General features: G+C 41.2%; 1 protein-coding gene across 7 annotated transcripts in view; it reads right to left on the bottom strand.

Moving 5' to 3' along the window:
- The window catches only part of CREB5 (cAMP responsive element binding protein 5), a 412,570-nt gene that overhangs the window by 207,854 nt on the left and 179,328 nt on the right, over positions 1-25,388 (bottom strand). The gene's annotated exons all lie outside the window — the stretch shown is intronic.

Genomic DNA, 25,388 nt, shown 5'->3' with positions numbered 1-25,388 from the left:
CTTTTCTTTAAAGAATACTTATCTTTCATACTTACATGCTGATATACTTATGGATAAAATGCTACATATGTGGGATATGCTTCAAATAACCTTGGGAGAGGCTGGAAGTGGGCAGAGACACGGATGAAACATGACCAGTTGTGAGCTGATAATTGTTTAAGTTGGGTGGTAGGTTCATGCTGGGTCATTATCCTGATCTTTGTACTTACACAGTATTTGAAATTTCTATAATTAAAATATTTAAGAAGTTTTGTTCACAATTATAACATAAGATAGTTTCGCTTAATTGTTTAAAAAAAATGCTGAAAGCCAGGAAGGGATTTCACATGAAGGTAAGAAGCTTTTGGAAATGCAGGTGTCCCTCATTATGACTGGAGCATGAGGAATCTCTCCGAAGTGACAACAAGAGTATCCAACCCTTTTCAATTGAAGCAAGACTAGACCAGGACAGCAAACCTGCTGGTGGTGAGCGTGGTATCTCACGAAAAAGGCATGGTCTCACTGACTTGGTCTTGGTCTCACCAAGTATATTATGAGTGACAGCAGCAGCCTAGCCTCTGTATGTTGTAACTAATCATAACAGGACATTATGAAATTATATATTTTGCAATGTAATTAAAAGATCTTTCCATAACTGCAAGATTAAATCCCAAATGGCTAGCACAAATGACTGCCATCTGAACAAGCTTTGAAATGGCCAGGGTACTCACCCTCAAGACAGCATTCCTGAAGCAGATCAGAACGTTCCAGGCTCACAAGAAGCCTCCCCGGATTCTAAGTTGCCCCCAAAGGATGCAGTGGCTTGCACATTGGAAAGTTTATCTATGACTCTAAGCCACTCCAAGGCCATTTGTAAATTACTGCTGGGGTAATTTACAAATATTGAGATTTGTTGACCTGAAGAAATAAAGATTTCCACAAATGCCTAATGCAGTCAGGCAGTCACTCACTGGCAAGATCTTGTGTGAATGTCATGAAGTCAAATATGTCATCAAGTATGACAGTTTCCAAAAGGGACCCAAGGAAGGTAATGATCAGTAATCAAGGGGTCAAATCAAAGTACATGGAGGGATCCCAAAGCTTACCTCTAACTTTGTCCTTCAAAAACCCAAATCCAATGGAGCAATCACCCATCATTCTGTTCACATCAAGTTGAAGTGATCTTTTATTCTAGGAGTAATGGCTTGATGATTTGACACCTATGAGTCATAAGCAGCCCTTGTAAAAAGCCCAGTGACAATGTGTTAGCTCACATTTAAGCCTCAGCTGTGTTTCCCACTCTGTTCCCAGTAGTCCCCAACTTCTTTGAATCTAGGGTGGGGTTCTGGGCCCTGGCTCAATGAGTGGACTCAGTTTCAGACCAAATATATTGCAGTGAACCTTAAAAATTCACACATTTGCAATGAGACTTTCTTCAAGGGGAAAATACATTTTTAGTTATTTGGCCAAAACAAGCAAAATGCTCAAAATGTTGAAATGGTGAGGCCGCCACTATTTCATTACTGCTTTGCTGAGGCAAAGAAGTGAAGATATTTTTCTTTGTGGTTCCAGCAAGCAGGCATACATTTATCAATCAGGACACTCTACAATGGATGTCTAATCAGATACGCTAGTCCTCTGGGTAATTCCAAATTCCTGCATAGAAACTTTGGCTTCTTTTAATGACTGCATTTGGAGAATGAACTAAAATGGTCAAAATTTTCAATACATCTTGGAGAAGGGTTAAGCACAAAAGTCCTGGTAAACAATAATGGGATTTGTGTGTGAAACATGACACTCTTTGAACACTTTTGAGAAAGTTACTCTCCTCTTTCCCTTCCAACTAATAACAATTCAACATTATTTAACATAATCCTACTGACAGGTAATTTCTGACACGAAATTTATTACTGACTTGCCCTTTGAGGGCATGTTTCACTATTAATGTTTCCTTTTAAAAGCTATAGCATACATTAGATTCTCCTACAGCGTTTCCCCATGTTTTCCTTGGAAACCCCTATTTTCTGTGGTATTGTACATTACCCGAACCTGTTTTAAGTCTGGATCCTTACACACACACACACACACACACACACACACACACCTCCTTTCCAGAAATACGTCCAGAAATATCCTTAACACTGAAACATTTTATTCTACAATTATTAGGCTTACCTAGAACTGAATAAACAACATTAGTAGAGCATAAATTTAAATTAGTTTCTCCTGTACCTAACTGGGTATGTGATTGACTGAGCTAGAGGGCTCGAATTCAACAGGACCATGCCAGGAAATGGGGGAGCTGCAGATTGCGGATGTTATCCATATAGGGCCAGTGAGACCTGCAAGCGTCTGCCCTCATTGGTGCTTTGAGTCTTTCACAATGCAGGACACATGAGACTGTGCAGAACACATTTGTGATTCTGACTCATTCAGAGAGATGATTCTTTACCTGGTGAGTCAGCATGAAGCTAAGTATTTCCCTACCTGTGCTAACCATACAAGGGCATTGCTACCTGGAGGATTAGGTCATCTGCCCCAGAAGGAAATGCACACCATCTTTGGTTTTTCTGGAACAGCCTTACTGGCATCATGAGCTCATAGGCTGGAGCTGACCACGTGGTGTCCTTCCTTTGAAAAGGAGGCATCGTCTAAAGGGCTGGTTGGCTGGCAAAGCAGCAACGAGACAAGTGAAAGAAATATTCATTCATTCATTATTTATTTATTCATCTGTAATTTTAGGGAGGTCAGGTTTGTTGAGTTACAATTTACAGATGGTAAAATTCACCCTTTTTAATATTGCAGTTCTATGAAATTTGACAAATGCATAGGGTCATGTAACTACTACCACAACCAAGATATAGAAGAGCTCCATCGCCTCAAAAAATTCCCTCACCCCCTTTGTAATTAACCCCTTTCCCCACCCACCATATTTATTTTAAAATAATAGTCAAATGATTTACAACAGAGACATGAAGTCACCTGCATGTTGTGACTTGTCCTTAATATAGTGGCAGGATTTACTGGTAGCGAGATTCAGAGACACTCCATACCACCAGAAGTCTGAGAACGTGCTGGGCGAGATCTATTGCCTCACATTTGCCCTAATGGATAACCTATTTCTGCAGAGAAACACATGCAGGAGTGATTCTACTAGGTAAATTCTTAGCTTTCTAACTCTTCCTCTAAGCTTAAGAAGAAGACTTGCATCTCCCACTGTTTCAGAAGACTAAGTTCCCTTCAGTCTCCCACCTCAACCAAATTCTAACTGGAAAAAGCTGGAGATAAACACACTCTCCCCTACCTTGGCCCTTGCCTCTCTCCCCATAGACTGACACACACAGGAAGCTCTCTCTCTTTCTTTTACACATACACACACACGCACACACACACGAAACAGAGGCAACACAAAAACTGCCAAGATGGTCTGTCCTCCAAGGTGGTCGTAAAATCTTGAAGGCCACAACGGGACCTTCTAGGCCCAGACCTGTGCGGAAGCCTGGGGTGAAAATCCTCTATCCTGAGAAGCTGGAACAGATCCGAGGGCCTTGCACATTAGGGAAGAGTTTTACACTCCTAGGTTACTGGGCCATTAGCAGCTCTACCATCCATTTTTCATTTGAAGGAACCTTTACAAAGGTTGAATTCTTATCTTTGGGAGGCCAGTAAATGCAGTTCTTGTGTTTTCATTTGGGTTTATTTAGCCTGGGGGATTTAGGTCCCCCTGTTTAGGTAGTAAATTTTCCCCTTTGTGTGAATGTATGTGGTTAATATACTTAAAAATCCATCAGGCAAGGATAACAAAAATGCAGCCGCCTTTACACAGCAGTTTTTGGCAAGAATATAGTCACTCAGGATGGCTGTGTGGTGCTTATAATTGAATTGTGGTCACTAAGCCGAATGCTATCAAACTCTGGAAAAACCAAAGCCAGATACCTCTGAGCATGCCTTTCACCACCTTCCCTCTGGTCCCTTCCCTTGCTGCCAGCTCCCCCGTTCACCCAGCTGGCAGAGTGGGACACAGAAAGAAGCCCAAGATGAATAAACGGCAGACACTGCTACAGCCTTTAAACATGTACCAGAAAAGATGGACTCCAGCGCCTGAAAGGACAGAACTGAAGACCTGACGGCCTGAGTTGCAACGCTTGGGAGGCCAGTGAGGGAGAAGCTGCTCAAGAAAAGGAAAACGACAAAGGCCCTCGAAGACGCCCTTGGAGAGCTTCCAACTCTTGGCTGAGAACAACATTAAGCTTTGGCCCCTTGAATCAACATTATCTGACACTAGGGCACAGATTCCGGGCGCTCCCAAGGTCCCCCTCACAACGGTAACCTTGGGTGGTCGATGGTCCATTAGCCGATTTTTCCTCCTGCCCGCTCTGACCCCACACGCTCATCTCTCTGCCACCTCCCTCCCCGGCACTGGTGGCAGAGCCCAGTCACCAGGCTGGGTTCAAAAGCTGTGGGCTCTGACCACAACGAGCATGAAACCTTCCCACTCGGCCACCGCTACTGCCGACTGCAGGAGACCCAGTGAAGACCACACACCCTAGTGTTTCCAACTCAACCAGGTGGCCTTGGTCCCTGACAGATCTGAAACAAAAGGAGAAAACCAGCTCATTGCACAGAGTCATGGCAGGAGGAAAGAAAAAATCCTTCCATACAACTCTCTCTAGCCTAAAGACAAAATCAAATCAAAATCAAAATACACATAAGAGGATTATTCTACTTAAAAACTACCTTTTAAAACAAATAAATAAAAACTACCTTTTTCATTAGGCAAAGGGATAGCTCAATATTTCCTATCCTTCCCAGGCACTGCACTCATTCAACAAATATTCTAAATGGGCACTCAAATGTAACAATGGTACCCAGGCTCTTTGGGTGCATAAGCCCATCCCATATGCCGTGTAAAGGATAGAAAAAGCACTTTGGACTCAACCACCATCCTAGAGCAAATTCTGCAAAAAATGTGCTCCCAGAGCTAAGGAGCCTAGGAGCAGGTGAGCTCAGGGCCTAGAAATTCATCAAGATGGAAACTATAGGCAGTCCAACACAAATGGCTTCAAAGCAAAGGACAAACTGTCCCATAGACCTAGGACCTAAAAGAAAGCTATGTCTAAAATGTACGAGTCAGAAAAGCACACATTTCTCAAAAGGTAAACACACAACCTCCTACTCAAGAACTACTGTACTAATTCAAATTATCACTGCTTCCTGCTGATCACGGTTGCGTAACCACCTCAGGTCTAACTTCGTAGAAGGATGCATCTGCATGGCTATTTAAATTTACACCTCTGTGGGAGGGAGACGCAAGAGGGAAGAGATATGGGAACATATGTATATGTATAGCTGATTCACTTTGTTATACAGCAGAAACTAACACACCATTGTAAAGCAACTATACTCCAATAAAGATGTTAACAAAATAAATAACTAAAAATAAAGTTACGCCTCTGACATCTTGCTTTAAATGGTAAGCTCCAGGGGGAGTTATTTGACTTTCCTATTATAACCTCAGAGATAGCATGATATACAAGGAGGTCACAGATTATGAATGAACACAGATGAATAATTACAACTGATCAATTTTTATGCCAATAATTAAAAAATCTTCTCTTTTAAATTAAGATAATTTAAGAAGAAATGTAGAGACCCTATTCTTCTCATATTTGAGCCAGGCAATACTTAAACTTACATATAACCAACCAGTCCCTATCATTAACCTTTATTGACCTAAAGATTACTCATGTATCAACACATGTCAACCATCAAGTTGCCCCACGCCCTCAGGAATTTCAGAGACCTGTTTTAAGAAAAGCAGTAATGACTTCTGAAGGAGCGAACAATGGAATCTGATTTTCTAAAACAGTTTTAGGGTCAATGATACGAGTCCTTACATCCTGGATTTTAACCTGCTCATGTACTGTGGGGAAGGAGGAAAGACAGGGGCCAGGGAGGCAGGGAGACTGGGATTGATATCAAATGACATCTTAGAGCAGCGCCCTTGCCAACCAAATTCTGCCTGGCTCTGACCATAGACTAGTTAGCAGCTTCAATTACATAGTATTTCCCCTTTAACATTTCCCTCCCCCCATTCATGTTTTAAAACATAATAAAACATAATTTCTTATGTTACTGCCAAAAGGGTCTTTCTGGCATTTTACTGCTAAAGTCCTATCCTTCCACCTACACTCCTCGACCTCCCCCACCCCTCCGCTACTAAAAAAAATCACAACTGAAAGAAAAGAGAAAAGAAAATGGAAAAGTATGAAACCTGTGAACACACATAAGGGGGAAAACACTCCTTGCCCTGCTTTCTCCAAAAGAGTGAGGAAAGACAACCAAAATGAAGGGCAAAAGGAGCGTGTGTGTGTGTGTGTGTGTGTGTGTGTGTGTGTGTGTGTGTGTGTGTGTGTGTGTGTGTGTGTGTGTGTGTGTGTGTGTGTGTGTGTGTGTGTAATCTGTATGGTACAAGAGGAAGCCATATAAGATCTCTCAGTGCCCTAATGTCATGCTTAATAAACAAAGCTCACAGTCAATGACATTACCCAGGAAATACCATGTCCCGTACTGTTCAGTGTTTGTTTCAAAGCGCTAAGTCTGGAGAAAAACAAAGGAAGCCAGAGGGAGGAAGAGAAATTCAGTTTAACTGTACTGCTGTGAGCTCTAAAAGCAAGCCAAATCCCAAGTCTGCCTCTTTTATTTTGTTAGGAGAAAATCTTTTCAAGTATGCACATGATAAAAAAAAAGAAAATCTATGGGCACTGGTCTTCCTTTGGGTAAGTCAGTGGTCTTTATCATTTCGTTTTAACAAAGAAGAAAGCATAAAACCACTTCCCTTCCAATGCATCATACTTCCAGAGTTTGGTCCCATAACTAACACAGAGTTGTGTACTTCATTAAAACTCAGAGATCCACCTGGTTTAAGGTTTTACAGATCCATTAGGCAGCAGCTGAAATATGGTACCATTTTCTCATATGGCAGGCAGTCTGTTATTATGGATCGGGTCCTCCTGGCAACGAACGTGCCAGATGAATTTACACTTTCCAGTCCCTGGAAGGCCTCACATGCCCCCAGCACATGTATGTACACACTGTTTCGCTCCCACTCAGAGGACATATTATGTATGTCTTTCTTTCTTTCTTCTTCTCTTCTCTTCTCTTTCTTCTTTCTTCTCTTCTTCTCTTTCTTCTCCCTATTTCCTCTTACATTCAGTCATGTGGTCCCACTTTTTACACATTTCTGGAGTAGTTTTATCCTCCACCTCCAATACATATACATTTGGGGTATTTTTTGACCACCTTCACTCACGTGCTCCCCTCCCCTCCCCAACCCCTCCCCTCACCTCTGGCCACCACCAGTCCATTCTCTGTATCTATGGGTTAGTGTTTTAAGTCTATCCATGTTGTTACAAAAGGCAGGATTTCCTTCTTTGTTATGGCTGAATAATACTCCATGGTACAGTCGACTCTGAAACAACGTGGGAGTTGGGGGCATTGACCCTCTATGCAGTCGGAAATCTGCTATAACTTTTAGTTGGCCCTCCGTATCCACGGTTCCTTCATACCCAAGGTTCTGCATCCGTGGATTCAACCAAGTGTGGATCATGTAGTACAGTAGTATTTACTATCAAAAACCATCTGTGTATGAGTGGACCCATGCAGTTCAAACCCATGTTGTTCAGAACTCAACTGTGTATGTATATGTATATATATATACACACACACATGCCACATCTTCTTTACCCATTCATCTGTTAATGGACAATTAGGTTGGTTCCATGTCTTGGCTCTTGTAAATAGTGCTGCAATGAATATGGGGGTACGTATATCTTTTCAAAGTTCACATTTTAAATACTAGTTAAAGGGTTGCCATTCACCTAGAATCTCTTTGAAATGAGTCCTGCAAAATAATCGGAAAATCACAACTTTTATATTTGCCTCTAAAGCCTAACTATAGCAACCACAATCTAGTTTTTCAAAGGGATCATTATATTTGTCAGCAGATAAATCTCTTATTTATTTCTGACGACCTTATATGTATAACGTAAGATGGTATTCCTGAGACAATTAAAAAGAAAAAAGAAAAGAGCATGTACAGACAAGGAAATGCCATGCTGCATCTAACAAAGATTGCAGAGGCTTAACAGGAGCCAGTTCTGATTAGGAACATTTTGTAATCAGGAAGCAGAGGGCAAGCGAATATGAGCCATTTCTGCCTGCTGAGGATTCTTTTCCAGGGTGAGTGGCTGTTCTCATACCAAAGCTGGGCAGGGACACCAAATGTATCTGCCAAGAAAGCCATACAAAGGTGTGAGATTTCAGGGCTTCCCTGGTGGCGTGGTGGTTGAGAATTCGCCTGCCAATGCAGGGGACATGGGTTCGATCCCTGGCCCGGGAAGGTCCCACATGCCGCGGAGCAACTAGGCCTGTGAGCCACAACTACTGAGCCTGCGCATCTGGAGCCTGTGCTCCGCAACGGGAGAGGCCGCGACAGTGAGAGGCCTGCGCACCGCGATGAAGAGTGGCCCCTGCTCTCTGCAACTAGAGAAAGCCCTTGCACAGAAATGAAGACCCAACACAGCCAAAAATAAATAAATAAATAAATTTTTTTTGTAAAAAAGGTGTGTGATTTGAATCAAGAAGACATGGGAGTAACTCGTTGGGTGATTATTCACACTCTTAGCAGGGAAGCAATGAAATTAATATGTAAATATTTTTAAGTCAAACGAATATTTCTACCCGCAGGCATAGGATAATTTGAAGAACAGAATGTCAATGTCTCAAATTAAGCAGAACAATCCTGCTTCATGAGATAAATTATCTTTCAGTGGTATCACATGGACATTTTAATCTTATAAAACATAAACAGTGGTGCTTGCTATCAAAATATTGTCCCCAAATATTGTCATTTCCTCTGTCCTGAAGACAAGATTAAAGGACAAGCAAGGAGATGGCAGTAATGATTTTCAAATTGTATTCTAATCACAATTTTTTTAATCAACTTTATTGAGATATAAATTATGTATGATAAAATTTATCCATTTCATGTGGAAAGTCATTGAGTATTGGCAAGTGTCTACACCTGTGTCACCACCAACATAATCAAGACATAAGACAGTTTTGTCACCCAAAAATTTCTCTCATGTCCTTTTGCTGCCGGTCCCCTCCTGGGCCACCACTAACATGCTCTCTGTTCCTACAGGGCATTTTGCCTATTCTAGCATTTCGTGGAAACAGAATCATAACAAATGCATTCTTCTGTGTCTGTCATCTCTAATCTTGACTTGCCAAACCTACCATTTTGCTCAAAGTCCTGTGCCCCTCACTCCTGCATCTCATGGTCAGGAAATCAGCTTCAACTCTGATAACCAGACCAGGGATGGACAAGTGCCATTTTTGAGAAAGTCACTAGAATAGCAGGAAACAAGGAGTGGGAAGTTGCAAAGGTCAACTCCAGTTCATTTCCTTTTGGGGTATTAATTTTAGCACATTGTTTGGGTTTCCCCAAGAAGATATTTTTGGAAGAAGGGGATTCCAAGCATGAAGGCTAAACATAGAAAAGAAGACCCTTCCCATACTCTTTCCCACACACGCCTTAAAGTGTTAGGTCTTTGACCAAACAGATGCAAGATAAGTGCTTGATGATGACATCAGAGAGAGAAGAAAGAGATGGGTTTTCTCGCAATATCTAGAAGAATTTGGGAAAATACTAAAGTACAAAGCAATTGTGGATTACTTATTTCTGAACCTACTGATATTCTTCTCACCTAAAGTAGAATTTTCCTGGGTTTATAAATTAGAAGTTTTCACTTACCACCACTTAACACCAAACACTAATACTTTCTTCTTGTTAGGACCAAGCAAGGATATTTTTGGTTGTGTGAGACATACAGTTGTCTATGGACCTGATACGCTCTATATAAGCCATCCCAGTGTCAGAAGAATCCTAATTATCAAAATTATTAGGCTATTCTGTTTCCTGATGTCCTCTAAGACCTTCCTGTGTGACTCAACTTTTTCAAATAAGAAAAGGCATAAATTGTTCTGTGTCCTAAGTCTTTACGTAAACATCAGCTCCTGGGTTCTATTTGTCCTCAAGCTGCTGTCACATAATGATTGGAAGAGAAAATATTAATTCTTCCAGGGCTCTGGGGTATAATGCAAGCAATAAATCAACTTACATAATTTTTTTTGAAATAAAGCAAAAGAATAAATTAGTTAAAATTATTTAAGAGTAGTGTTTGTCATTAAGAACCTTTCTACTTCAACTGAAACAATTTTGATCCCAATGATAAGATTATTTTAATCTATGGTATTGTAACAGATGAAAAAAACTAAGGCAAAAACAGGAGACAACTAAGATGATGTATACTGAGAAGAATTACAGAGAGGGCTGTGCTCATGACTATTTTATTATTTTATTACTTATTTAATATTTATTATTTTATCATTTAGTGAGAAATTATGTTGGATTCTTGCCCTAGAAAGAGCAATACTTCCTTCATCAGACAGATTATCTGACCAATAAGACAGTTAATCAAACCACTAAAGAGAAGGTTAATCAAACCACTAAAATAGAATGAATATTCAAATGAAAAAAGTTTTAATTCTTCTGAATAGTAAGTCAACATCAGGCACTACTTAGTAGGCAGTCTTGTCTTACATTATCTAGTTCTATAAGGGAAAAAAGGGTTTATAAACTCTGTTAACCATATATTCAAAAGATCAATGGCCATTAAAATGATCCTTTCACTGACATTTCTCAAGGTCAATCTCTCACCCATGTGAGCCTCTGATGGCAGAAAATAAACCCAGATCTCACCATAAACATAGATTCTTTCCAATATCTAAAGCCAATGTAAAGGAGAAATAGAATTTGTCATATTTCTTTGGTATCAAGGGTGTGTGTAGAGGCAGTGGGTTCCAGGGAAAAGAGTACCAAAATAAAAATTTTATAACTCGGGCTTCCCTGGTGGCGCAGTGGTTAAGAGTACGCCTGCCGATACAGGGGACACAGGTTCGTGCCCAGGTCTGGGAAGATCCCACATGCCGCGGAGCAGCTAGGCCCGTGAGCCATGGCCGCTGAGCCTGTGTGTCCGGAGCCTGTGCTCCGCAACGGGAGAGGCCACAACAGTGAGAGGCCCGCGTACCACAAAAAAAAAAAAAAAAAAAAAAAAAATTTATAACTCGTCTTTGATTCCCTGCTTCCTGTAGTAGGGACCTGGAATAAGTCATGGCCCTTCTAGTCTCCTTTGGTTCTTTATTTGTTTAAAAAAAAAATGTAGTTGGAAATTGTCCCACATTCCTGCTCTACCTGGAGTGAGATTACAAAAAGATGCATGTGATCTGGTTTGAAAACTTTTTAAGCGTCACACAAATGCAGAGGATTACCACTCTTTTATGCATACCATCTCTCTAAATACTGTATGCTATACATATTCCTATGTCAGCACTACCCTTAAATTTGTGAAACAATCCAGCTCTGGCCACAGATCTCCTGAGGACACATTCCTTCTTACATCAACAATGCACATTTACAAATTACGTAAAGACCCCCTAAATCTACAGCAAAATCTTCCGCACTCTGTTTTCTAAACTAAAAGCACAACTGGCTGTAACTTACCAGCTAACTCACTGACTAACCAACTAACTAAAACATAGGGGCAGAAAGCAGCATGTTCAGTAAGCTTACCAGGTTTAAACTGGAATGGAAAAAAAAAATCTAAATTCAAAATATGGGCAGAAAAGGGCCCAGACAAATCAGTTATTATTCCTCAAAAACATCACACTCCTTGGAAGATCTACAAGCTAAATACAAACTCCCACAGCAGGATGTCACACACATTCAGATTGTAGTCACTGTTCAGTGGTGGCCACAGGCAACAAAGACCTTCTTTGAGACAACTTCCACCTGGTTGGGGCGCCCCAGTTCTGAACAGTCTACTGCAGCCTCTCCTCCCTGTTTTGCCATCTGGTTGAGATAGAAAGGTTACGGGGATAGTGATAAGGGAGCTGGTACTACATGGAACAAGGATTCAGATCAGTGACTGCCCAATTCCTCTTTCAATGTGATCAGAAGACCTCAACAGATAGGCTGTGATCAGAACAAAACATTTGGGGTCGTACTGGCTAAGTTCTTAAAGGCTGTGGACAAGTCGTTCTTCATGCTTTTTAGAGTTCACCTAATCGCACATAAAGGTTTCTGTCATTGAATCTTCATCTGGTAGCCATGGAATCCAGTGAATTTATGAATTTCGGGGTAGTATGCAGTTGTTGACCCTAAGATGCTCACATTCAAAAAGCAGTCAGTCGGTCGATCTTTTCAGTGATTATCATGGGTGCCTGAAAGGGGAGAACCTTGTCTTGTCAGGGTAGGATTGTGGAAATCAACTAACTTAAAATCAAATTAGAAATTAAACGTATCTTTGATTTTTCAATCTTGAGGGGGAGGAATAATTATAGATTCACAAAAGGTTGCATAAAATTGCACAGGGAGGTCCTTCGTACTCTTCACTCAGTTTCCTCCAAAGGTAACATCTTTCATAGTTATAATGCAACGTCAAATCAAGAAACTGACACTGATACAATCCACAGAGTTTATTTCACCAGTTTTATAGGCACTCATTGTGTGTATGTGTTTAGTTCTCTAAAATTTAACATATATGTAGATTTGTGTGGTCACCACCACAATCAAGATACAGACTATTCCATCACCAGAAGGATTACTCACAACACCTCTTTATAGCTACTTCCAGCCCCTCCACCAACCCTAACTCTTAGCAACTACTAGTCGGCTCTCCATCTCTATAATTCTGTCATATCAAGAATGTTACACTAATGGAAACATATAGTATGTAATTTTTTGAGGTTAGCTTTTTCCATTAACTGTAATTCCCCTGAGATCCACCTAAGTTATTGCATGTGTCAATAGTTTGTTACTTTTTATTGCTGAGTAATATTCCATGGTATGGATGTACCAGTGTTTGGTTAACCATTCCTCCACTGAAGGACATTTGGAAACAGGTTCTTATTTTAAAATTGTCCAAATTTGTGAATTCTGACACAGATCAGATTAGTTGTATAAAGAGAAAAGATCTGTCCTGACTGGATAAAAATATGCTATAGAATAATCTATTCACAAATCGATTACACATGAATATTATACATTCACTTTATGGCTTTTACCTTTTGGTGACCATAAGAAGTTCTCAATAATGTGTCCCAATTTTATGGTGCTTAAAAAAGCCTCTAGCAAAAACTTTCTGCCCAAACATACCTTTTTTGTCCTATATCTTTACAGTAATGCTTCAATGGCCTCTACAGCAAACAGAATTTTAAGAGATACCTATTTTTTCCAGACCGAAGAATTGAATTAACAATCTCCAAGATTTCTGAGTGGCTTTGATCTGTCTTGCTTAACTTTTCAGCCATTTCATGTACAGAAATATTCCCAATGCAACTAGAAGTTCCAAGTGTAGAGCTCTCTTTCCTATTCTGTCACTTAAAGCTATTAAGACCCCATCCATAATTGAAGCAAACACATGATGAGCACTTTCCATGGGCCCAGTGCTTGTGGGCTGCCTCCTCTATACATTACAAATACCCTTTCAAATGGTCTCTATTATTATTTCCATTTCACAGATGAGAAAACTGAGGCTCAGAGGGATTGAGGTACATTTCTCCCAGTCACACATTTAGCAAATGGAGTTCTCAGGTTTCAAACCCAGGGGTCTAGTTCTAGCACCTGTGTCTTTAATGATCCCCACTACTTTCCCACCTTCAAAGACTGCATCCCTGCTTGTCCAGTTTGCCTAATACCCTTTTCATTTCCCCCCTCCTCCTATATTTGTTTCACATAGTTCCTACTTTTGTGTTTTTCTATTGTCGTTATCCTCTATGTCTCTAGAACAATTCCTATTTTACCCCACCCTCCATACACTAAAATAGACAGTGTCTACTAAAGTTTATTACGTAGAACCAGGCATCACCTCCCCTCCCTCCCAACAATAGAGATAAAAGAAGGTCTAAGGATCCCCCAAGATGAAGACAAACATGGCGATTATTTGAAGGGAGATAATCCATTCTTGGGAATGTTACATGTTCCTTTCCTTTGCTCGTTTGATTCTCTCATTTTGGTTGTATATACCCAACCAGAAGGTAGACGCAGAAAAAGGAAAGAACGTGAAACTCATGTTGGTTGAAATGACCCTTTACCGAAGCTCTAGCAGGGTGGGGTGGGATAGGGGAGGCAAAGAGGCTGTTATAACTCTTAGCTGAAATGTGTTAACTTGGGTTGAGCTGTTTATTTACCTGTGTGGTTTCTGAGTCCCACAACTCCTCTAGAGGAGAACACGTACTTAAACACCCTAGAATATGTACTGCAAGTATTTTTTGGATAACTCCCGTTCCTGTCCCTCACACCTTTGGCTTTTCTACAACAGGGACGGTGTCAGTGGCACAATTCTTTCACATTTTACCCAGTCTTTGTAGTAGAATAGGAATCATCTGAAAAATTTGCCTTTGCCTCACACCAAATCTTAAAGCAAACAAAATCTTCGGACGACTGTCTAGCCTGCAAACTGTTTTTCTCACATAAATTGTGTACTAGCTAACTCCTTCGCTTCTCCATCTCCCTCCTACCATCCTTGCTTCTCATGTCATTAAATTAAACCACCACAGGCATTTGCCTGCTACAGCGAGTTTTATCACAAAAGGGATTCTCGGGAAAACCACGCTAAAAAACTGGACGTATATGAAATTACTCATAAGGCCCGCTGTCTGACCTTCACGCAGCTGCTCTGATTAATGTTAAGCCTTGTGCCTAGTGCTTGGCTGGGCACGCCGAGGAAATGGACAGAGAGTGTCTGCACTGCTCCTCTACCCCTGTTCAGCAACTCCTGGATGCAAACAGCATTTTCTTTCCAAACCACCAAGGCACATTAGGGAACTCAGGGAGAGGTGGGTGTTAAGGAAGGGAGGATACAAGGCAGGTCTAGGGATCCAGGGATATAAAGGCCGGGGTATGGAACTGGAAGTGGGGAGAGAGGATTGGGAAGAGGCAGGAGTCACTACAGTGTGCTACGTACCTACAGCCCTCCCTAAGCCTCCACCCCCACACACCAACTCCTACCAGACACACCTCGCTCCCCACCCTCTCAACATGGATGGCTCCTTTTAATAACTCCATTCATCCCCCTTGAACTTCACGACAAGCAGAAATCAAATCACAGACGGCATTTCTATCGAGGCAGGCACATCACAAAAGGATGGACAATAGGTATCTTAAAGATCATCACGGAACAATTCTCACATCCAGGCATTGACTAAATATTCCTGACCTGTCAGACAGCTTACAAGGACAATACGATGATCAAAGAATGAAGTCTTAGCTAAAACAATCGACAAAAACTGGGCTTGCCCTGGAACTTTAAGAACCAAAGTTCCCTATTTGTAAGATAGAAATCGATTTTATAATTTTACTAATTGGCAATAGTACAGAGCTGGGGACATCTGTCATTATACACTTAGGGACTCATCACTGACAGAGGCTGTGCTGTGAAATGGGGTATCAACTTTGGCTAGATGAAGTATCTGTGAAAGACCTTCTCACACCCCACACCCCCCCCCCAAGTACAGTCTCATGTTAATAACAGACCAAAATGCTTGCAAATATCATCTTCTAAAATTATTTTTATATTTCCAGACATTCTCATGGATTCAGTTTTAATAAGTAGGAAAGAAAAAAACCCCAAGAAAACATAGTTACGGGCTTATTTTCACATCTTTTATAATTAATATTATTTGAGGAAGAAAATTCCAAATACAATCTGAGCTAATACACCATATTTGTTACAATCCTTCCCTCTCTCTCTCTTCTTTCCTGTATATACTTCAAATGAACTAAAATGAAACTTTCAGACAGAAACTTAAGCTATAGTAATTAGTTGAAAGCTGAAGCTTCGATCACCTCCTACAGATCAAACTGCCAACACAATTTGAAGAAAAGGGAATGTTTCTAATCTCTTGTAATTTAATGTACAGAAAACAACCATCTTTATCTTACAGAAAATTCTCTTCGAAATCTGTCAGCAAAACAGGAGAAAGGTTGGGGCTGTGTATGAGAACACACCGTCAAAAGCTATGAGTCTTATTTTGCCTTTTCTAAGTCACTTCAGATACTCAAAAAAAGTGAGTTTCCCCTCACTTATCAAAAACAAATGAAATTTCTTTCCACTAAAATATACCATAGAGCATAAAAATAATCCCACCCTACTTTAAGTCAAGATCCCCTTTAAACTCTGTAGGGAAAACTCCCTGGTTGTACCTACGCTGAGCTTTTTCACACTATCAGGTCACTGCACGGAATGTAAATTGAGCAAAAGGCCAATTTCACAGAGGGAGCAAGATTCAGATAAAGTAATGATGGATGGAGTGAGGTAAAGAAGGCGTGTGGCCCTCAAGATGCTCAATCACTAGTTCTGGGTGAGGAGTGAGTGATATTACACTGGCTTAATGGACTTGCCAGTACTAATTAACCTGGGACACAAGGAATGGCCAAATGCGTCACGAGAAGTTGTTACAATTCTTGAGTCTAATGATCAGAGAAATAATTCACAGACCAAGTGTCTGATGATGCTCGAGGGTAGCTTTAAAACATTCCACCACACACAAAAAATCCTTCTAGCCCTCCGAATGGTTACCCACCATTTTCACACACCTTCTCTTACGTGAGATAACTCATTGAAATGCCAAGTTCATGAATAAATAAATCTTAGTTTTAGCTCCCTTTCCTGCCTTTTCCTTCAGAGAGAAATCAGCATCAGTTTGCCAAAGAAGTATAATTCTAGGTCCATCTTCCCACCTTCTTAGAACTCAAATGTAGTGAACAAGTATTATCTCTTTTCCCCCTGATGGAAGGCAGTCCAATGAGGCATCCTGTTCTTTACTCCCCATTTTGCTCTCCCATGCCTTGGAGACCATCCTTCCTCCCACATAGGCTGGGAATCCTTGCCAAGTAGAACCAGCAAGACTCAGCTAAGCTGTGGCTCGTCAGGGTCCCAAAGTCAGGAGAACGAGGAGGGTCTAGAGTTGAGGTAGGGGTTGATGTGGTCCTAGGTTGGGAATGAGGACAGGTTATTTACTCCCTTTAATCTGGTCCAACAGCAAATTAAAAGAAACATCCAAACCTAAGTTGGATCCAGCCAAGAATTATTTGCATGAAATCTGACTTGCATCTAGGCCAGACTCTCCAGGTCCACTGTTGAACTTTCCTGATCTGGAATCACGTCTCTCTAAACATTCCCAAGGGTACTGTTATCACATTTTATTGGTGGAGAGTACACTGGAAAGGACGTATCATTCAGCATCCCCAGTGGACACCTGAAAACGCTTGTGGTACAGTAAGCAGGACCAAGAGATGAGCTTTCCACTTACAAAGAGGTATATGCTCTTCTGTATTGCTCTCTGCTCCTGGTGGCCAAATGTCTACACTTCATCAGAAAGCAATAACAGAGGATCAAAACGGAAGGCCTCATGCAACCTACTTATCCAACCCTTGGGTTCCAGATTGTCTGTCAACAGGCATTTTGTAGCTGGGAAAGGAAAAGAGCTGCACTGCTTATCCTGCCAAGGAGATAATGGATCCAGTAACTTCTGAGTTTGCCTCAGGAAAGTTTAACTATCCATTAACCACATTCTTGAGCGCAGGCTGGAACATCACACATTTTATGTTTCATACTAAATTATGGGCTTGGTCCCAGTGCAAATTTAAGCACCGGGTATGCTGGGAACAGCATCGTATGGCACTGTCCTAGCTCCAAGGCTCACAAGTCATTAAGCAAACTGGGATCCTTCTCACTATTGAAAATCACTATCACATGCTAATAACAATCGCAACAATAATAACAGCGAATACTTTTGTGTCCTTAAAATGAACACAATGCTAAATATGTATGCATTATCTGATGCATACATTTATTTCTGATGACAGCTATGTGAGTTGATTGCTAATATCCACACTTTATGGATGATGTAACCAAGGTGGGGAGAAGATAAGCATGTCCAAGGTCACAGAGCTGTTAACTGGTCGGACCAGGACTTGAACCCAGGTCTACCTAGCTACAAGCTTATGCTCTTAACCCATTCAAAAGGCTTCACATATGGCAAAAAAAAAACAAAAAAAAAAAAACGCGTTTTATTTGGATAGAAAAATAGGAAAAGAAAATTCTAGTGCATCCTCCTTTCAATAGTTTAATATGAACTGTTCAAAGTGGGCAACTGAGATGCTTCTAAGCATCTGTGGCTCACTTCTTTTGGATCCGAGAGTGCTGCTATGGAAATAAGTTGTAGTCTAGATCATACTTTTCTTCTAATATATGCAATGCAAGAAATTCAGTTCTGAGATATTCAGCGTAGTTGGCTCCTTTTTGCCCCTTGGGAAGAGTAAAATTTCAGTTTGTTTTATTTAAAGCATCTCTAACCTTGAAGTGACCACCTTTATCTTGGTCCCCCACTGGCCTGGCTGCCCAGATATTTAGTAAAAGCAATTCTGGGGAGTTCTCACTCATCATTTTGATTTGGGGGAATATTCACTCATCATAGCTATGTAGCTGCCACATACCCCACAGTCTCATAAAAATTGCACCATATCGTCTCTGAGAAGAATCCTCCAGTCAGAAACGTGGTCCCTTTGGGAGAGGTCAGGGAAATCCTCAACATTTAGGCCCACTGGGTGGAGGGGGGTTGAATGACGTGATTTAGGAGGCCTTGGCCTAAAGCGCTGTGGTAGGCATGATGAAAGTGAGGCCAAGGATCGGATTTCCCAAGGAACCCAGAACACCACACCAGAGGTAGGTGTATGATATCCATCTGCTGAACTTGTGACGCCAGAGAACTTCAACTGGAGTAACATGAAAACTGGCCTGGCCCCTCCAATTTCAAAAGCATCAGTCCTATCCCCTTTGCTTTGATGGTGTGCAAAATGGGTCTGAAATGTGATCTCTCAATTATTCCCAAGGTTGCTGCTGCCAAAAGAAAGAGCCATAAGCCAGACCCTTTTGCACGTTCAATCTTCGTCATCAGCTTTGAAACTAAGACCATGTTGGTGGGAAGGGTTGAGAAGTAGAAAGAGGAGGCCTCTTTTTGTCCAGCCTTTGGCTAAAGTTAAAAGTGATTTATCCTTTTTTGCACAGCTGGGTGCTTGCTGTATAAAATGGAAGACATACATAGAACCCACCAAAGAAAGTGGGCATACCGTGGGACTTGAGGTAGAAGCAGAAAGAAATGTTGAACTATTAAAACTATTTCAAATCAGATAATTGATTGGCTGTATATATATATATATATATACACACACACACACACACACACACACACACACGTATATATGTGTGTATATATACAACATATATATATATATGTTGTATATATATATATATATATATATATATATCGCCATCACTATTCTTAAAGTTTGAGACTTTAAGAATTGAAAGTCTTTCAAAATTTCTCAGAAAAATCTTCCCTGACCTTCCTAACAAAGTCAAGCTCTTCTACTAGATATTTTCATACCAACATGCATTTGTACTTTAAAGGGTTACAATTTATAGGTATTTGTATAAAGCTTTAATTAATGTCCATCACCCTCAATAGACCATGTGTTCCATGATCATGTCTGTTTATTTTTCTCTCCATTATTTTCACAGAGCCCAGCACAGTATCTGGCACATAATATGATACAAATATAAAAAATATATATTAAAATATATAAAGTACATATTATTTATTTTATTATTTATTTATACAATTGACCCTTGGACAACACAGGTTTGAACTGCACAGGTCCACTTATATGCAGATATTTTTCAATAAGTATACTGGAAAATTTTCTTGAGATTTGCCACCATTCAAAAAAACTTGCAGGGCTTCCCTGGTGGGGCAGTGGTTGAGAGTCCGCCTGCCGATGCAGGGGACACGGGTTCGTGCCCCGGTCCGGGAAGGTCCCACATGCCGCGGAGCGGCTGTGCCCGTGAGCCATGGCCGCTGAGTCTGCGCGTCCAGAGCCTGTGCTCCACAACGGGAGAGGCCACAGCAGTGAGAGGCCTGCGTCCCGCAAAAAAAAAAAAAAAGTTATACACAGATTTTTTACTGTGCGGGGGGAAGGGGGGTTGGCATCCCTACCCCCTGCACTGTTCAAGGGTCATCTGTATATATAAAATATATATGAAAAATATATATGCATAATATGTAAACTATATTTTTTCATAGAGGAGAACACAGACATTGGATAGTGGGGGTTGGAAGGTGGGGATGCTCAAGAAGTATTTACTGAAAGACTAGAGTTAGAATAACTTAAGGATGTTCAAGGACCCAAGTGGGATGTAAGAAGATCTTTTGACAACTCGTGTTCCTGAACCATATGAAGTTTCAGAGAATGTTGTGTCCTCCTATAGCTAGAGTGGCTTGCAGGGGCTGCTGACCAGAAATTTTAAATTCTAGCAGAGAAGACTGAATGAGGAGGAAGAATTAATTTAAAACTGTTTGGAAGTCAAGGGATTTGGTTATCTGGGCCACATAGGTATGAAGGAGCCTGTCACAGGTTGGGTTCTCTGGAAGCAGGTGCTGAAATAGAGTTTGATATGAAAAATCTTCCTTAGAGAGAAAACAGATTTTTATCCCTAATGTTAATCAAGATCCTATTCTGCCTACACCAATCACCATGTACTCTTCACTGATTATTTAATCATCATCTACAGAGCTCCAGGCACATGACATGCCCAGTCCAGCTGGGTAAGTGTCATGCTAAAAGTCACATAGGTGCGCCACAGGAAGACGGCAGGGTCGGCCTGGGGAAATCGGGAGGAGTTGAAAACTTCTCCAGAAAGCTAACTGTAACTAGACCAATAACCTGAGGAATGTTTAGGAGATAGGCAGCCTATGTTTATCCAGGCCTTAATGAGAGTTAAGTGGGCTGTAATCCTTGAAACCAGAGTTGTAGAAGGAGGTAAACTAGATTTCCTTTACCTTCAAGTCAAACAGACATCATATTCATCAAGTATCTGAATCCACTTCTCCCCACTAATAATAGAGCAGGGGCGGTGAAAACAGTTACCTAGTCTAAGATACTATAATTAACCATTTGACTTTATCTACGAGGTTAAGAAAAAGAAACCAGTGGTAAGCTTTACCTTTTTATTTATACTTCATAATTCTGTTTTGTTCAGGGGGTCTAACCGGCAATGTAGACACCAGTTTTCATTTTATAAGGAGAAAGGAGGTAGATTCCTCATCCTCTGGGGAGGAGTGCTTGTGAAAGTCAGGCAGATGAACTGAGCATTGCCTGCGTAAGAGATTGATGGCTGGCTTCCCACTGCTCCGGAAGGAACTCAAATTCAGGGGTTCAGTGGAGCCCCTTTGCCCACCAGTGATTCTTTGGCTCCCTGCTGCTGGTGATAACCTCTCAGGAGTTTGCAAATAAAATTTCTTCCTGTAGTTTCACTCTTTCCCACTTGGCAGGCTTTCTGTCGCTAATGGATCTGACATTAATGGGTCCTTACTCCCTTGGATCTCTGACAAAGTCAGCACACTCTGGGGAATGGGGCAGGCGGTTAGTTAGTTATCACCTACAGCACAGGTCGCAGGGCTGGGCCCAAGCTGCCATCCTCACACCCCATGGCTCTCCCATCAAGTGCCTGGAATTACATGGAAATAAATTCAGTGGACACTCACCATCTCTTTTAGATTTGATTCATAGAAATTTCTCCATTCATGGATGGAGCACGCCAACCATTTTTTGGGAGGTGTCCTCCAGGTGTGTATAAAATTCAGTTCAACCAACATGAACGGAGAAATTACTGTGAAGCGCGCACAGCACACTGTGATGTCTGGGTGTGGTTATCGGTGCAGTCAATCCTCTTTGGGCGAGAGGCTAATAACTTAGGATGAGGCTTATGTCATTTGTTCACATTATTCGCAACCGGATTTGTCTTCGAGTTCCTTAACTTGCTAGAGTGGTATATTGTGGTGGTGCTGAAGCTATGCATACCAGACTACCAGTGTTTGAATCCTACTCCTGCCATTTATTATCTATGCAACCTTAGGAAAGTAATTGAACTTCTCTGTGCCTCTCTCCTCATCTGTAAAATAAGAATAATAATTGTATCTCCATTTTACAGATAAGAAAACTGAGGCACAGATGAATTCAGTAGCCAGGTTAGGTAGGTGGCCTTGAATGCACCTAGAATAGTGCCCGGTACATGGAACACACTGACTGATCACTATCGTTATCTCAGCTTCTCTTTCCTGGGCGACCCTTTGTAGACACTTGGAAGTACCGGCTACGGCACTCAAACAAGTTTCGCCTCCCCACCTCCTCCAGTATGAGGCTAAGTGACCCATGCAGGATTGAACTCTTGACCTCTGTAGGCTTAGCACCATGCCCTTGCCCACTGCCCGACTTAGCAGAGGGAATGCAGGGCTACCAACTACCAAGCTATCAGTTCTAAAGGATGTCAATCCCCTTTGCTCCCTCATCGCAAACCCCTTCAATATTTAAATATACCTTCTAAGTTGATCTGTTTCAAACATTTGCTTAAGAAATAAAAGAAGTCAAAGTGCCTGCTGCTTTACTCAAAGTTGAAAATGGAGATACCAGTCTCTTCCCCCACTGGTCCTGCATTCTATTCCCCCCAGGTTCTTTGCAAGGGAAAAAAAAAAATTATGTTGGCCACAGTTGCAATCAGCTTTAATTCATTCTTTATTGCTGCTCTGGTTTTGTGTTATTTGAGCTGGTTTAACTGTTAAAAGCGTTTCAAATGTTCACATGGTCTGCATTAGGTTACCGAATTAAAACAGGAACAGCCCACCAAATGTAGCTTTCTGAAATGCAAACCACATGAGTTTGATTTCTTTGTGGTATAACTTTAATTGGGTTCAGAGGTCTCCGAGACTTACCTGTCTATCTGCTCCATGATGGCCTGATCCGATAAGACTAACTTAAAGGGGCTGAAGGATCCGAATTGCCTCAACTCTAGTTTCAGAACCCACACTGACCACACTACAGCTCCATCCCATTTATGACTCTCTAAACTCAGCAAGGTTGGAAATCCCTGCATACTCCCTCAGGGCATCTTCACTTGTGCTAGCAAGTGTCTGGCACACCCAGAGCACACAGGTTCCACACACGAAGAGCTGGGAAATTGCTAACGTTGTATCAGCCACATGTCAGAATTGCCACTTTCCTCCACTCCCCACGGTCAGTGATGCCCAACAGCTGTCCTTTTCTGACTCAGTAAGAAGGCTTTAGCCTCAGATTGTCCCATTGTGGGTCTTTTGATGCCACTTTGTGGCCAGTCTTCCTTGGACGGTGTCTACCTTCTAGAACAGCTTTCACAGCTTCTAACTCTTCCTAAACTGGTCTCCCCTTATCACCTCTGAAGGCAGGCAGAAGCAGCAAGCAACTGCGGTTTGGTTCCTAGGAAGAGCTGAACTTTCCCCATGTAGGTTTCTGAGAAATAGCCACATGACCTAAGCGAATCAACAGATATTTTCTGAGTGTTACCATACAAGCCACCACAACACGTGAGGCTTGGCAGGGAAGTACGGAGCAAATTCAGATGAATGTGCAGCTGATCTAAGATGGGGGGCAGTGGAGCGGAGAAGCCAAGGGAGCTACTGGGTTTTAAGCCTGGCTGCTTGAAGGAATGGTATTGTGGTTGAGCACAAAAGAAACCACCTTGTGACTTCAGGCTGCAAAGAAAGCCCTGGGAACTGTGTGGAGGAAACATGATATCCTTTGTCTCTTGCTCTTCCCTTCCTAGGTAAGGCATTACCCCGGGGACACAAGATGGAGACACTGTGAGGAAAAGCCAATGGTTATGCTGTCTGACACAAAAGTAGACATCTCAGTCGACACTAAATAGTGTTCATTTCCGTTAAAACAGTGAGGAAAATACATTTTCAGTATTTCCTCAAAAATTCCTTGAGCACACAAAAGATTCACTTTGGTAATCTGAAAACTGAAGATTACCAAATTAAAGTCTTTCTGAATTAACTACACACCTATGCACTTACCTCTAACCACACAGTGAGCTGGTATTTAGGTGGTAATAATGATACGAATTAATATCATTGAGCATCTACTATGTACCAGATAACTTTCATCCATTATCTTATTGAATTAGCACAACCTCAGATGGTAATATTATCCTCATTTTAACAGAAGAGGGAACAGATGCACTGAGCAATGATTAAATATAACTTGTCCAAGGTCAATGCGACTTGAGTTTGAATTTAGGCTCTATGATGCCAAAACTTGTGTCCCTTACCACCACATATACAACCTCTCCTACTGTTGCAGCAACAAGGGACCGAAGAAAAAGTTAGTGAATACAGAGGTGGTAGAAGGAGCTGTTCGTCTGTCTACAAAGCGAGGCCTTTAACATGTAAGCCTCACACACTCCTTTTCTATTCCTGCCCCTTTCACACTAGAACAGATATTGTCAGGTAAGAAAAACTTACGGGAATACTCACCACCTAAATATGCTAACCTTGGATATTACAGAATCTTTTTTTTTTATCTTCGTGATTAGTTACTGATAATGAGAAAAACTGAAAAGAAAATGATATCCTACATTAAATGTGGCCGTTAACATACTTAGGATCCGTGCAGTTTACTCTTTATAAACTTCAACGACAGAAAAAGAACCATAACTAAATAAGGAATTCTATTTAGTGATACGGATGCTAAAGTGGTTAGGGGTAAAATGACTGAGTCTGCAACTTACTTTGAAAGGCATCAAAAAAAGAAGAAGGATTTATGGATGGATAGAGAGACAGATAAATCTACAAATATATGATAAAGCAAGTATAGTGCAATGGTTATTGTAGAATCTAGGTGGTAAATAAATAATTCTTGAAGCTTCTTATATTTGAAAATTCTCGTAATAGAATGTCAGGGGGAAAGTGACCATAAAGTGAGGCTCACATTTCTAGGCTGCTAGTTTCCTGACACCACACTTGAGTTATTTAGAAAGCTGGGTGGGCAGGTGAGAAGAGAGAGACTACATCCTCAGTAAGAAAGCCAGCAGCAGCTAAGAATTAGGTTGTCCCTTCCAGGGAAAACAGTGGCTTGGAGAATAACTTGACCATTCGTAGCCCAGATCCACAGTCTTGAGAAAGACTCATGCCAAGAGAAAACAGAAGTCAAAAGAATAGGTAAGAAAATACAGTGGAGGCAAAGAGAAGATGCCCGATTTCAACATCACTGCACCCTGTACCACAGGTACAGCTGGAAATGAAACTAGAACTGTAAACAGTATTATTTGGTTTTACAACCTAGACTTAGAAGCCTTGTGTACCTTCAGGAAAAAAAAAAAAAAAAGGTCCCTGGTAAAAGTTAGCTGAATGAA

The sequence above is a fragment of the Pseudorca crassidens genome, chromosome 8 (assembly GCF_039906515.1).
Source record: "Pseudorca crassidens isolate mPseCra1 chromosome 8, mPseCra1.hap1, whole genome shotgun sequence".
Classification (NCBI taxonomy): domain Eukaryota; kingdom Metazoa; phylum Chordata; class Mammalia; order Artiodactyla; family Delphinidae; genus Pseudorca; species Pseudorca crassidens.
Note: the sequence above shows the minus strand (reverse complement) of the source record. Positions and strands in the feature narration are given on the sequence as shown.